This window comes from Sinocyclocheilus anshuiensis, unplaced genomic scaffold (assembly GCF_001515605.1).
Source record: "Sinocyclocheilus anshuiensis isolate Anshui unplaced genomic scaffold, SAMN03320099.WGS_v1.1 scaffold2270, whole genome shotgun sequence".
NCBI lineage: Eukaryota > Metazoa > Chordata > Actinopteri > Cypriniformes > Cyprinidae > Sinocyclocheilus > Sinocyclocheilus anshuiensis.
The window spans coordinates 239,355-253,583 of NW_015557055.1; the positions used below are offsets into that span (position 1 = coordinate 239,355).

The 14,229-nt window shown below is 40.6% G+C and overlaps 1 pseudogene; it reads right to left on the minus strand.

Moving 5' to 3' along the window:
- Positions 1–784: 784 nt before the first annotated feature.
- LOC107676411 (uncharacterized) lies at positions 785–13,699 on the minus strand (annotated as a pseudogene).
- Between the last annotated feature and the right edge of the window lie 530 nt (positions 13,700–14,229).

The following is a 14,229-nucleotide window of genomic DNA, read 5'->3' on the forward strand; positions in this document are numbered from 1 at the left end:
TAATGTTTTTGTCTCGTCGCTCCGGCCGGACACGGCATCAACAGTATGTGAGGGGCGTAACATTTCCGTCACATGCTTGAGGTATTCAGCCAAACACAACGCACTGGATAGCTGGCCAATCAGAGCACACCTCGCTTTTCAGATCGATGAGCTTTGTAAAAATCAATGCATTTCAGAAAGGCGGAGCATAGAGGAGAAACAATAATGTACATTATGTGGAAAATAATGTGTTTTTTTAACCTTAAACCGCATAAACACATTTCAGGTCAGTATAAGTGCAGTACTGTTGGCAACATTGCAGTAAAAATCCAGGGCATTTTATCAACACCACAGCAATGGGCTAGTAACTGCCTAGCAACAGCATAGCAACCACATGGCAACATTCTAGCAAGGCCCTAGCAACCACATAGCAACACACTAAAAACCATCCAAAAATCTTAACAACTACATGGTAGCCTCATAGCAACAAACCTAAACATGTAAAACTAGTTTAATTGAGAATTGAGTGCTCTCTGTCTTATCTATTTCTGATGTTTATTTATTATGCATGAGCTCAGAAATGCAACAGATATGAAAACCTGACATTACTCATGTTTGCTGTTGTAATATCTGCGTATGATCACGAGCAGTTATGAACACATGCTCGAGTCGTGATTGGATGTGATTAACTCTGCTTTGATCAGCTACAGTCTTCCTTCCTTCACATCCGCTGCAGTTCAGCGGGAGAGATTTGCTCTCTTTGATTTCTCTGGGATCAGGGTGAGATGTTGGTGTTGAAAAGCTTTTAGCAGCCCGTCTCCCTGAAGAACACAGAGCTCATCATGGACCCGTGGCTGACAGACGGGCCGCGTGTGAAGAGTGTGAGATCTCCTGTCTCAGGAGCTGAAGACTTCGAGACGAGCAACTGACAGACACAACGCCAAAGAGAAAAAACACTCACAATCAGTCCTGTTTTACAGCTAAAACATCAAAACATTTGCAAGAGAAGCAAAATAGTGCCTGATAATAAATTATTTCCATGCTCTATTGGCAAACTTCATTTTTCTCGTTCCATCAATTTCTCCAGATTTGGAGAAGTGTAGCATTGCATCAGTTTCTCAGCAATGGATGCTCTGCAGTGAATGGGTGCCGTCAGAATGAGAGTCCAAACAGCTGATAAAAACATAACAATAATCCACAAGTAACCCACAGCACTCCAGTCCATCAGTTAACATCTGGAGAAGACAAAAGCTGAGACAAATCCATCATCAAGATTAACAATTATGAAATTAAACAATTATTACAACAACACGCTGATGACAGTAAATCCAGAGCTTCAGTCTGTATTACTGACTTGCTGTATGTGAATCTCCAGCAATTACAGATTAAGTCTCATTCAGTCCCTCGGTGACCAATAAACCTGATCGGTTTGTATTTGCACACAGATAAAATCAGTCTCCAGAGGCGTGTGGCTGCCGTTTTCTCCGGAGCCAGTGTTGGGGAAAGTTACTTTTAAAAGTAATGCATTACAATATTGCGTTACTCCCTAAAAAGTAACTAATTACGTTACTTAGTTACTTTTTATGGAAAGTAATGCATTACATTACTTTTGCGTTACTTTCGCATTACTTTTTAAATATGAGCAGGGCTTGATTGTTTTTAATATAAGAAGTTCTATTTATAGCAAATGTAAAAGCCCTTTTACACCAAAAAGTGTAATGAATAAACCTCAGGCTGAAGGAAAAGTACATTCACGTCTGTACGGTAGAAGGCAGGAGAAGAAACACTCTTCAGCAATAAAAAAACAATGAAGCACAATTGTTAGTTTATCTGAAGTCATTTTTGCTCATTAGTATGGTTGAACTGGATCATCAAAGGTTTTTGAGGTTTGCATCATATTCTGAGTTTGCATTTCAGTTTTAATTCTGATGAATACTAAATCTGTTTTTTGCGAGTGGGATGAATTAATGCACATTCACATTTAGTCTAGAACTACAGTAACATCATGTTCACACAGCGCACACAACTCCTCTGCACTTCCGGTTTCTCCCAGTATGGACAAAAGTGTTGCGTTTATAATTTTGTTCAGTGTGTTTTCCGTGTTTGTGCAGTTCTGATCAGCAGGAGCTCTATTTTGCACTAATTAACAGGAACCATGCAAGATCACTGTAGCTTGTTCAGGAAAAGCAACGTAGAACTAACAATTTAGGCATACATTGCCAGAACAGAGAGTGCGTGAATGAAACAGACTTTCAGTATGCAAAATATTAGAAAGGCATGCTTGATTCTGATTTTGTAAATTAATTTGAAATGTTTTAGTTTTTCAGTCATGCTAATTAATCACTGTCAACCTTTGATTTGGGAGATTAAATATCTAATATTAGAATTACACCAATAGATTTACAATATAATTTTAAATGAATCTAAAATTTGTTAAGTTTTACTTTTATTTTATATTTTTTCAAATAAATATTTTGCAATATTTTATATATTTATATATTTTAGTTAACTAGAATTTAAAAAAAAATTTTGACATGAGATACTATCATAGTATCGAATCAGAACAAATGTTTTAGACAGACACAAACTAACTAACAAAACAACACAAAACATTACAGAATTTATCAAATCCATTGATTTCCCTCCAAAATGATGTCACTTCCTGGAGGATGGTGTCATTAAGCAATTGGCTTTTGTTAGTTAAAAGGATTTTGACAAAAAATGAACAGGATGGAAAGTGATTTTGTGAAAACCTATTAACTAATTATCAATTACAACAATATGAAACAATGAAACAATTTGATTAAAGAAATAATGAAGAAATACCTGGAATATTTCTAAATAAATGGCCGGATTTTCACGCTAGAAGTTGATGTGACAAAAACAAACATACACTAAAACAAAGTAGAGAAATTATTTAAAATTCATGCCAAAAAATAACAATGGTAATTTCCAACATGCACAACAGTTTTCATAACAGTTTTAACTGTGCGTTTGACATGTTTTTTTTTTACGTCTCTCTAACTCTCTCTCATGGTCATTGGTCTCTAACTCAGCATTCTGTTATCCACAGAGACAGGTTTTGCTGCGTTCAGTTTAATTACGGTTGGCCTAATTGAGTTGCCGTTCTCTTAAGGGTAATAACAGGTCATGAGCAGTTTTCTCTCGGGTGCTGCATTGCATCTTCAGACGGCAGCAAAAACACTTATTTAGACAGTCAGCAGAAACGTGCTGTGGATTCTGGGATTGGCTCATTGTTTATTAGTGCTGGCCAAATGAACCACTGGAGTATAACTGCAGAGACTGTCAAAAACACTTTCATATGCTTTATTGGATTTTAAAGCGCTTATAAATAGCATGCATAATAGAGAGAACTGGTGCAAAACTACAATGCGATTCATAAAGATGGAGCTTTTTATCTCAGAATTCTGACTTTTTTTTGCAATTGTGAGTTTATATCTGACTCTTTCTTTAAAATTGTGACCGTATATCTTGTGATTCTGAGTTTATATCTCACAATTCTGACTTTTTTTTAGAATTGCAAAAAAAAAAAATGTTTTTTTTTTTTGTGAAATTGTGAGTTTATATCTTGCAATTCTGACTTTCTTAAAAACTGTTTATATCTTGCAATTCTGACATTTTTTGGAATTGCACGTTTATATCTCACAATTCCTACTTAAAAAAAAAATTGCAAGTATATCTCTCACAATTTGAAGTTTATATCTTGCAATTTTGACTTGCAAGTTTAGAATTGCAAGTTTATATTTCACAATTTAGAGTTTATATCTCGCAGTTCTGACTTTTTTAGAATTGCAAGTTTATATCTCACAATTTTGAGTTTATATCTTGCAATTCTCTATTTTTTTGTAGAATTTAGTTTGTTTTCTTAGTTTATGTCTTGCAATGTTGACTTTGTAAGTTTATATCTCTCAATTCTTAGTTTATATCTTGCAATTCTGAGTTTATTTCACAAAAATTTTTCAGAACTGCAAGAAAAAGTCAGAATTATGAGATAAAAAGTTGCAATTACATATATTTTATGTATGCTTTATGTAATATATTATGTATATTTTATGTAATATTTTTTTATTCCATGTATGAATCAAGCTTCCATAAACTAATGTAGTTAACCCCTTAACTGTCACCCCCCATTTTTTTAAATAGGCATGCAGGTGCACTATCCAAACTTAAATTGTTGTAATTTATGAACACTTTGGAATACAGACATAAGGTTGGTCTCTTTTTAAAGAAGAAAATCAGCAGATTATCGCAAAAGTGGATTTTTTTTTTTAAGAATTAAAGTATCAAAAAGTTATGGTAGTTTAAATTTACTGTAAAGAAAATGCACTATATTAATTAAATTTTATATATAATAAATATTTTACATAACAGGTTTTACTCTAAAATTGGTATAAAATTAAAGCCTTATGTCTAAATAAGTTATGTTCCAAATTTGAAGTTGATATGAAAAAAATTCAGGTTCCTGCGAGATTTTATTTAAGGCGTTATACCACAAACAGCCACCGGGTGCCATCCAAACTCCATTTAATTTCTTTATGCATTTTTCTGTCACAAATGTCTACATTTCTGTGTCAATATTACTATCTCAAAATAACCACTAAATATGGAATCCTGAGACTCAGACCATTCCAATTATATGTTTTTTGTCAAGATTATAAAAAGTTTTGATTGCAAAAGAGCGTAATGCATTTTGTAATATGACACTTGACACCGCCCACTAAGGGGGAGGAGACCGCCAAAAGATTTTAAAGTACCATTTCCATGGTAACACAATGTCTGATTTCAAAATGGTTTTCACAGGATGAATCTTGGGCTTCTAAACTTCAAATTATATATGATTTATGATGATTACTAAAAGATTTGATAGAGAAAAAGGACAACAAAAAAAGAGTGCCAAGCGTCCCACAGGTGGGACGGTGACATTAACTAACATTAACAAATGGAAACTTATAAAGTGTTACCAACAAGACAGACAGACAGACAGACATTTGTGTCTCAATCTCCACTGTCCCCTGCCAGCAGGAGTCTGAAAACACATGCACTCCATGTTGTATGATACTCCTGAGAAAGGCTAACTTCTATTGATTATAATAAAAACAAAGAGCAACAGCTGCAATATGTAAAGTCTCTCTGCTCAAACTTAACTAGCAGCAAAATGAAAAGCATCTTGGTTTCAGAAACCACCTAAAATCATTTAAAGATCACAGAAACAAAAGGGAAGTAAAAGCACGAGTAATCGGCATCATCTGATGGATAATTTAGGCACTAATAGTTTAACGGGCTTTATCAGGACTGGTGCGTTTGCTCTGGAAAAGCATCATCTCTCCCGGGCCTCATTATCTCTGCCGCTCTCTCACTCACAAACACGAATCTTCTCACGCCCTTCTACATTCTCTGCTAAGATAATTAGCACTAATTAAAAGGTTTCCAGCTTGACCATGTGCGTTTCTGTCTCTTGAATGATCCTGCAGGTGTTTACTAGCACAACTCTTGTTGTTTTTGTTCCTTCGGAGATCTTTTATTAACATTCATGCACCACTTTGTTCATTTATGATCATGTTAAACAGAAAAGCCGGATGTTGAGTCATTTTGATAAACCATCTTTGCCATGGGACTCCAAACAAAACATTCGAATAGTTCTAAATGTACTTGTCAGGAAACATAAATCTGATGCTTTAATTTTATTTGATAATATGCATTAAATGTCCATGTTTAGGGTCTTAAAGACCCCAAGTACATGCATGCTTTGTAACCAGCAACCAATGAAATAAAGCAAAGCATGCATATTTTAAAAAATCACTTAATTAAATCAGACATATTCCATACATGAGTCAAGCGTGAAAAGACACACGCTAATTAAATCGATTCGAGGGGTTGATTTCATTGTCCTCCGCCCTCAATGTGAGTTCTTAAAACTTTTGGGTAACAATCAGCGTTTGGTTTTGAGTCTTGTGTGTGTGTGTGTGTGTGTGTGTGTATGAGTATAATGGAGATTGGGGTTAGTTGGGGAAGTTACACACAAGGGATACATCTGGCTACCATATGAAATGTATTATGTAGATCTGGTTTGCCTGTTTCAAACATTTAATTAAGATGGTGATACTTATACAGGGTTTGTTGATGAACCAGTAAGAGTAATTGAACTAAATGACAAGCAAATGTAATAAAATAAGAAGAGATGCAAATGAAAGTTTTATGTTAATTGCATTTTTACAATTTTGTCAATAAAGTGAAATATGCAAGAAATATGTTGGAATTTTTGTGAAAAAAAGTATTTTTTTAGGATCTGTTGGAAAATGTGACATAAAAAATTTAACATCTGGTGTATGTTACAACTGATAATCAAAGACATATGACAGACAGCAGGTCTTATTCACTAATAAGGAATAATTTATGTGGATCATTCGTATTTATTCACATGGGAGAACTTCCCGCTTAATTCACAATTTGCTCTTATTCTCGTTATAATGATAATGTAATTGTAGTGTTCTAAATGAGCATGTGTAGCAGAGTATGTGACCTTTGTGTCAGTGGTTTCAGGTGTTCCTACGTTTTTTCATAAATTTAGAATACATTTTAGTACGAAAGTTAATTCATGCACAGATTTTATGCACAAATTCATGCATATGCACGGTTAAGGCCCAGATATACTTCTACAGAAAAAGAAAAACGAATTGGTGTGATGTCATTTAATTAAAATAAATGCCAAATAAGGCCAAAATGACGTTTGTTTGGAGTTTTCGTTTCAGGATTCCAAAACAGTTCTGCAAAGCGAACTTTATGCAAAAGTTTGCTCTGGCTGGTAAACACTGAACTATCACTAGTCCGTGGCGATTACATAATAGGTGGGTGTGGCTCAGAGGCTCTGCCTTCTTTGAGGTGGAAATCTTCTTCGGTTAATTTCTTCTGTCCGGTCCATCAAGTTCAAACGCTTGTAAACCATGACCACACTGGAGAGCCACTTTATAGTAGAAACTGAAGTTGTAAATAATTGAAAGCCCTTTAGCGAAGAACAAAAAAGAACTTTGCATGAGTATATCGGATTTTTTAGTGAATGAGTGAAAGTGAAAGAATTTTAGTGAAAGTGCCTCTTCTTGATCTTGCAAATTCATTCTGCTAACATGACACTTTTTTGTGCAAGCGAGTGTCCCTCATCACCTGCAGACCATGGTGTCACTGGGTTTTCCGGGTCCTCCGTACAGTATTCAGCCGTCTGGGGTGTGAGAAGTCAGTCCTCCCTGCTCAAAGTTGCAGCCGGTAGAAAATGTTTTTCGGTAGAAACTGCTAAAGGCACTCTTGAGGGATCGTTGTGGACCTTCCAATAGCTCTGGGCCCCCAATACTCAATGTCACTTTTTCCCTCACTAGCGATGCCTCAACCTGCAAATAATGCACATTTATATATGGCATGTTCTCACATAACTCAAAGTAGACAAAGTAGAGAGAACAAAGTAGAGTGAACATCATAACAAAATAATTTGTCAACAAAATCTACAGACTTGAAAATTATATTTATGAAAGTATACAATATGCTATATATCTTATTTTGAGCATTTTGTGCTTAAATATTATTTAATTTCTGCATATTTAAAAAAAAAACTGTTGAACCTTGTTTTGTTCATTACGATTAGATTGTTGACAATCTATATTGGTGTAATCAGATTCATAATCGGAACCTTTAATGGAATATTTTGAGACAAGGCAGAGCCAGAGGTCAGTCAATAAAATATTAATGTAATTAATGAATTAATAAAATATTAATTAATAAAATATTAATATTAATCAATGAATCTGAGTGTTCCCTTTCAGTCGGTCACTCCGAGTCACGTCGGTGACCGACGAATTGGGATCTCGCTTAGAGAGACCAATCCATTTCGAGTGTAAACTAAACGAGCCAATGCACATTGGCATGCGATGATTGCATCCAGCTGCCGCTGATCACAGCGTGAGCATAAAAAGGCAGCTGGTCCATTTCCTGCAGGGGGGCGGAGCTCCGTTGCTTCTGCCGCGATCTAGTGTTCGTCCTGGTGGCAGCCAGGCGGGGACTACTTCAGGCAGTAGCACGGGCGGTCTGAGGGTTACAGTGGGGGCAAACCCCTCAGGGAACCAACCCTCAGGGGACCATCGCTCCTCTAGCGCTTCGCAACCAGTTGAGCCGCCAAAGGAACGCGCTGGGCCCTCTTAAAAGAGCATACCAGCAGTATCCTTCAGTGCTCCTCCCGACGACCGGATGTCGATCACTGCATCGGAGGGTGAGCTCTCTGGAGAGGAAGATTCGGCTGCGCTGCCACTCTCCGGGACGGTGGCAAGGCCTGAATCGGATCCAGAGATTTCGGCTATACTTTCCCGGGCCGCCGAGAGGGTAGGGCTCGAATAGAAACCTCCACCGCGTCCCGGGCCCTCGAGGTTGGACGATTGGTTTCTGTTCTAATACTGCCTCCACCCGGCAGGGTGAACCGTGCCTCCCTCCCGGGTCTGTAGGTACTCGTCTGGCCTGTCCGGCGATGCTTATACGGCAGACCTGGTCATGAGGTTCCTTAGGGGGGCGAGAAGGTTAAATCCTCCCCGCCCCCCCTCTATACCCTCTTGGGACCTGTCTCTAGTGCTCAACGCACTACAGCAGGGCCCATTTGAGCCTTTGAAGTCAGTTGAGCTGAAGTTTCTATCAATGAAGAGTCTGCTCCTACTTGCACTGGCCTCCTTCAAGAGGGTAGGGGACTAGCACGCATTTTCGGTCGACGAATCATGCCTAGAGTTTGGGTAGCACTCCCAGGCTGACTCCCAGGTAATCCTGAGGCCCCGGCCCGGCTATGTGCCCAAGGTTCCCACTAGTCCCTTCAGGGATCAGGTGGTGAAATTGCAAGCGCTGCCCCTGGAGGAGGCAGACCCAGCCATAGCTTTACTTTGTCCCGTCCGAGCCTTGAGATGGTATGCAGACTGGACACAAAGCTTCAGGACCTCAGGTCAGCTCTTTGTCTGTTTCGGAGGCCGGCAGAAGGGGAATGCCGTCTCTAAGCAGAGGATGGCCCACTGGATAGTGGATGCCATCATCCTGGCTTATCAGGCACAGGGTGTGCCCTGCCCGCTCAGGTAGCGAGCCCACTCTACTAGAAATGTTGCTTCCTCCTGGGCGCTGGCCCATGGCGCCTCATGGACAGATATTTGTAGAGCTGCGGGCTGGGCGACCCCCAAAACGTTCGCTAGATTCTATAGCCTTTCGTGTGGAGCCGGTATCCTCCTGTGTTCTCACGTCAAATGGGTAGAGGCACTGAGAGGCCCTGGTTCAGTGTCAGCTTGCTAAAACCGCTCCAGAGAGTCCGTACTGTAAACCCTGTCGAGCTCCTCCATCCCCTCGGCAGCCAGATGTGGCGGAATGTCCAGTGCCAGGCCCTCACTTGATGAATCCGTAAGATCTGGTAGAGGGCTGGGTTCCATATGTAGAGACCTAAGTGGATCCCGTATGTGTAAAGTCCACGGTATAGCCTCAGAGCCCGTGTTTCCCCGGCAGACTTTCTGCCATTTCCCAACGAGAGTTGCAATCACCTCTAAATCTTCCATATGCCTCTAAACGGTTTTCCATATGTGTAAGTGCTTCCGAAACCTCCTTCGGGAAGGATGTGGCTTCCACAACATTCCTGTTCCAAGTGGAACGGGTACGTTTTCCCAGTGTTATCCAATCTTACTAAGTGGGTAGTGCTACAGCAACAGTGACTGGTATTCTTGTTGCGAGCCCCGGCCTACACCAAAAAGGGGGCAGCATCCGTGGCGCTTTGGTAGGGATCCCAATTCGTCGGTCACCAACGTGAGGTCGAGAGTGACCGACTGAAAAGGAACGTCTCGGTTACGTATGTAACCCTCGTTCCCTGAAGGCGGGAATGGAGACCACCGCTGAGCGTCCGGGTCACCGGCTCCGCTCCCCAGCAAAAACCTGAGTATGCGTTGCACCTGCTGCCTAATTATACTCGCGCTGCGATCAGCGGCAGCTGGATGCAATCATCGCATGCCAATGTGCATTGTCTTGTTTAGTTTACACTCGAAGTAGATTGGTCTCCCAAAGCGATCCCCAATTTGTCGGTCAGTTCCGACATACGTCGCATGTGACCGACTGAAAGGGAACTGAATTTGGTTTTGTCCTGTTTACCTTTGGCTTGCTTAGTTGGGGACACAATCTCTGGCAACATTGTTGACTTGACTGCACAGACACTATTGGAAGAGAACTGAACTGAGCTGGACGATGGCATCACTGAATCAACAATGAACTGACTTTAACTGATAAACTGACTGTTTTCAATTGTCCTCTTGCATTATCAGCACACGTTTTCCTGTTTAACACTGTAAAGCTGATTTGACACAATCTGTATGTCACACAGTTCGGAGCACTTTCAGAACTTCCGGATCGTGACCACCCTCGTGCAGGCAGTGCTTTAGCCTGATGGACCTGCAGTAACGCCGTAGCGTGTAAGGCAGAGGCAGCTTCTCCACAAGCCACATAAGCATCGCCGGACAGACCAGACGAGTACCTACAGGCCCAGGAGGGAAGGCATTGGTTGCCCCGCCAGGTGGAGGCTGTATTAGGACACAACTGCATTGCTACCGACTGCTCCACCAGGGGGATCTCCGTATACCCTTAGCTGCACCACCGTCGAGGGTGGTGAGGGAGGAGGAGCTAGCAGGCCGGTTTCTAGCAGTAAAAGGTGCCGTCCACAACCTGGTAAGCTTCTCGTGCACCTCCAGGAAGAAAGGCACCGGGGTGGGGCACTGAGAACCAGCCCCGAGAAACCAATCATCCAACCTCGAGGGCTCGGGACACGGTGGAGATTTCCACTCGAGCCCTACCCTCTTGGCAGCCCCGGCAAGCATAGCCGTCATCTCTGGATTCGACTCGGGCACTGCCACCATCCCGGAGGGGGATATTGGCGCCAAATCTTCCTCTCCAGAAAGCTCCGGCTCACCCTCCGATGCAGCAATTGACATCCGATCATCGGGGGGAGCCCCAAAGGATACGGCTGGTATAGTCCTTTTAGAGCATGCTAAAGCGCACAGGGGAGATGGCCACCTGCAACACAAACAGGGGAGATGGCCACCTGCAACACAAACGGGGTAGTGCAGCCTGATGTGTGCAACCCACTCGACACGGGGAGAACCACTGCCGCTGAAGCGCCTTACCACCAACACCAGTTCTTCCCAAGAGCTCGCTGAACTCGTTGAGTTTCTTCTTTGCAAAGCAGAAGTCAGGAGCAGAACGAAACAACCGCTGAGTATGCGTTGCACCTGCTGCCTAATTATACTCGCGCTGCGATCAGCGGCAGCTGGATGCAATCATCGCATGCCAATGTGCATTGTCTTGTTTAGTTTACACTCGAAGTAGATTGGTCTCGCTAAGCGAGATCCCAATTCGTCGGTCACCGACGTGACGTCCTTCAGGGAATGAGGGTTACATATGTAACCGAGACGTTTCCACAATGAACTGATTTGAACTGAATATTGACTGTTTGTGTTTACTATTGTCTTTTTAGAGCTGCTTTACAGCAGAATTGAATTCTGTTTGCATAATTGAATCACTATTTTCTTGTCTGTTATTGTAAAGCTGCTTTGAAACAATCTGTATTGTATAAAGCGCTATATAAAGAAAAGTGACGTGACTTGACTTGAGTTTCTTAGTCTGAAATTGGACCAGAACAGCCTCTCAAGTCATATTTACAACACCTGAGTTTCTGTGTTGGGCGTGCCGTAAACTGTAAATATGGCAGAGGAGATAGCTATTGTTGAGAACTATTTTTCAAATGTTGAATTACTTTCATTTGAGGCACAGTATTGTCAGTTACGTAATGAAAAGAAGTGAACATGTCATAAATACCTTCTGTTCAGATCCTTGCATATCACCAGGGGTCTGTCTAAAATCAATAATGACAATGTGAGAAACTAAAATGCTCATTAAAGAGAAATACAAAGATTCCAGACTTTCCTGCATATATGATAAGTATTAGCCTGAACAAACACACACACACACACACCTGTGTCGACTCTTGTATATGACACCAGCAAGTATGCAAGCAAGGATGCACACAAGTGAGGGCACAAGGATGTAAAGCCAATCGGTCTTAATTGGAATGGGCACATCTGCTTCATCATGGCCAGGGGCTAAAAGGATTAGTCATTATTATTAGTGCAAAACTGAAAGTATCATAAATGATAATCCAAAATAAATATAACACCTACAACAGTAGCAAGCATTTCATAACTGCACAGAAAACTTGCATCGTTCATTTATGCTCTCCATAGCTGTAACTGTTATGCCGCCATAATATGTTACTGAACACTCAATAGTGGCGTTTTCTGCATTTGTGACAGATGTACGTGTCAGAGTGATTTTCCACAGGCCGTCTTCAATATGCTAATTTTCCATTTTATCAGATCCTTCAATGTTGTTGAGAGTGATGTTTGGTTTGCTGTATGGACACGTGTGTAAAGTCGAACACACTACTGTGATGGTGTCACCCGTCTGTACACCTCCATAGGTCTTGATGCTGGGCTGCTGTGGACTTGCTAAAAGAGACAGAAACATCACAGTTAAAGCCCGTTCACATCAAGAATCATAACCATAAAGATAACTGTATATTAGCATCCACACCAATGCACGATAACGTTCCGTTTATTATAAACACGCTGCAGTTTTGCCATCTGCCTCTCGGGTGCTTTAATGGATGGATTCTGATTGGCTGTCAAAGTTTTTATTGTTTATCAGCTAGAAACAAATTGGTCCGAAAAGTGATCCCAACGATATCACTTTTTCATGTTGCTATCATTATAGCTGAGGTGTGGATTTAGACTGATTTTTAAAACTTTCTTTTAAAACTCTGATTTTTAAATCTTTACCGTTACAGTTATCACCCTTGGTGTGAATGGTCCTTTAGTCAACACACTCCCATAAGTAGATCAGGAGTCAATGAAATTATGTCTGAACAAAAGAATATTTACGTACATACCATTAACAAGAATTGTGGAGGTGACATCATAAAACTTGTAGTTGCGCCGGCCAACATTTTCAGGGTCAATTCATGCGTATAATAACTCTCCATGATGGACCTGCTCCAGATTTTTGATCAGCAGACTGCAATCCCAGCTTGAGCTTCCAAATAAATCAGGTTTTTCCTCTGAACTTCGCAATAACATCTTTTGGATACAATGGATCATAAACTAAAGGATAACCCAAAGAAACCCACTGATACCATACAACTCTACATGGGTTTTTGGGTGGGTTTGATCTGTAGTAGTAAGAACATGGTATAACCAAGCAGGAACCTTTGAGGCCGCGAATGACTTTTGGCATTCTCACTTCCCATGCCAAGGCATCATACAACAGCACACCTGTGGGACAATATTTGAGAACATATTATTTAGAATGTGTGCAATCTGGCAACCATCAGCACACGCCCGCAATGAATTTAAATCGAAATGATTCTACGTGTATTTTGGTTAGGCACGTCGCTCTATTGGCATGCACTATTCCAGTAAGCAGTGAAAGCCACACAAATTCAGTTTGTTCAAAGTCCCTTTAAGGTATTCTATAGTCTTTGGTTTGTTCTGATGACACTGCATTTTGGAAATATAAACTATTGTATTATTAAGCATGTATACATGTATTGTGACAGATACACTGTACCTTGGAAAAGTAAATGCAGTAACAGCAGTCCTTTCATGGTACTGTAAGTCATTACAAGCACAAAAATCAAAATGAACTGTATTCGTTATACTTATCGAAATTATTGAATTTCCAGTGTTCTCTTCAGCATTGCTTAACAGTGGTTAAGCAATAGTGATTTTCACTAGTTAACCATTGTTAAGAATTAAAATGCTCCCGTTCTTTGTCGTTGTCAAGTTTTCTCAGTCCCCAAAAGTGTTCACGGCCGTGGGAATAAAAGGCACAGCAGACACCAAATCTGACTATTCCTTCGCTTCAAATCTTTATTTTGTTACACAGGGGCGTATATATAGGAATACAATAAGGGTGGTGTACCCCTTTTAACCAACAGGATATGGATTACAAAAAGCAAAAAGTATGAGTAATATAAGATAAATATATGATCAGGAAATTCTGCACATATAAGCAGTACTTCTGGCAGAGGGATACCTCAACTCTGAGCATAGGACAGAATAAGCCCAGTCCCCTGGGAGAGAAAGGGAGGGCAGGAGTAAGAGATGGGATGCGATCATTCACACACACCCAGAA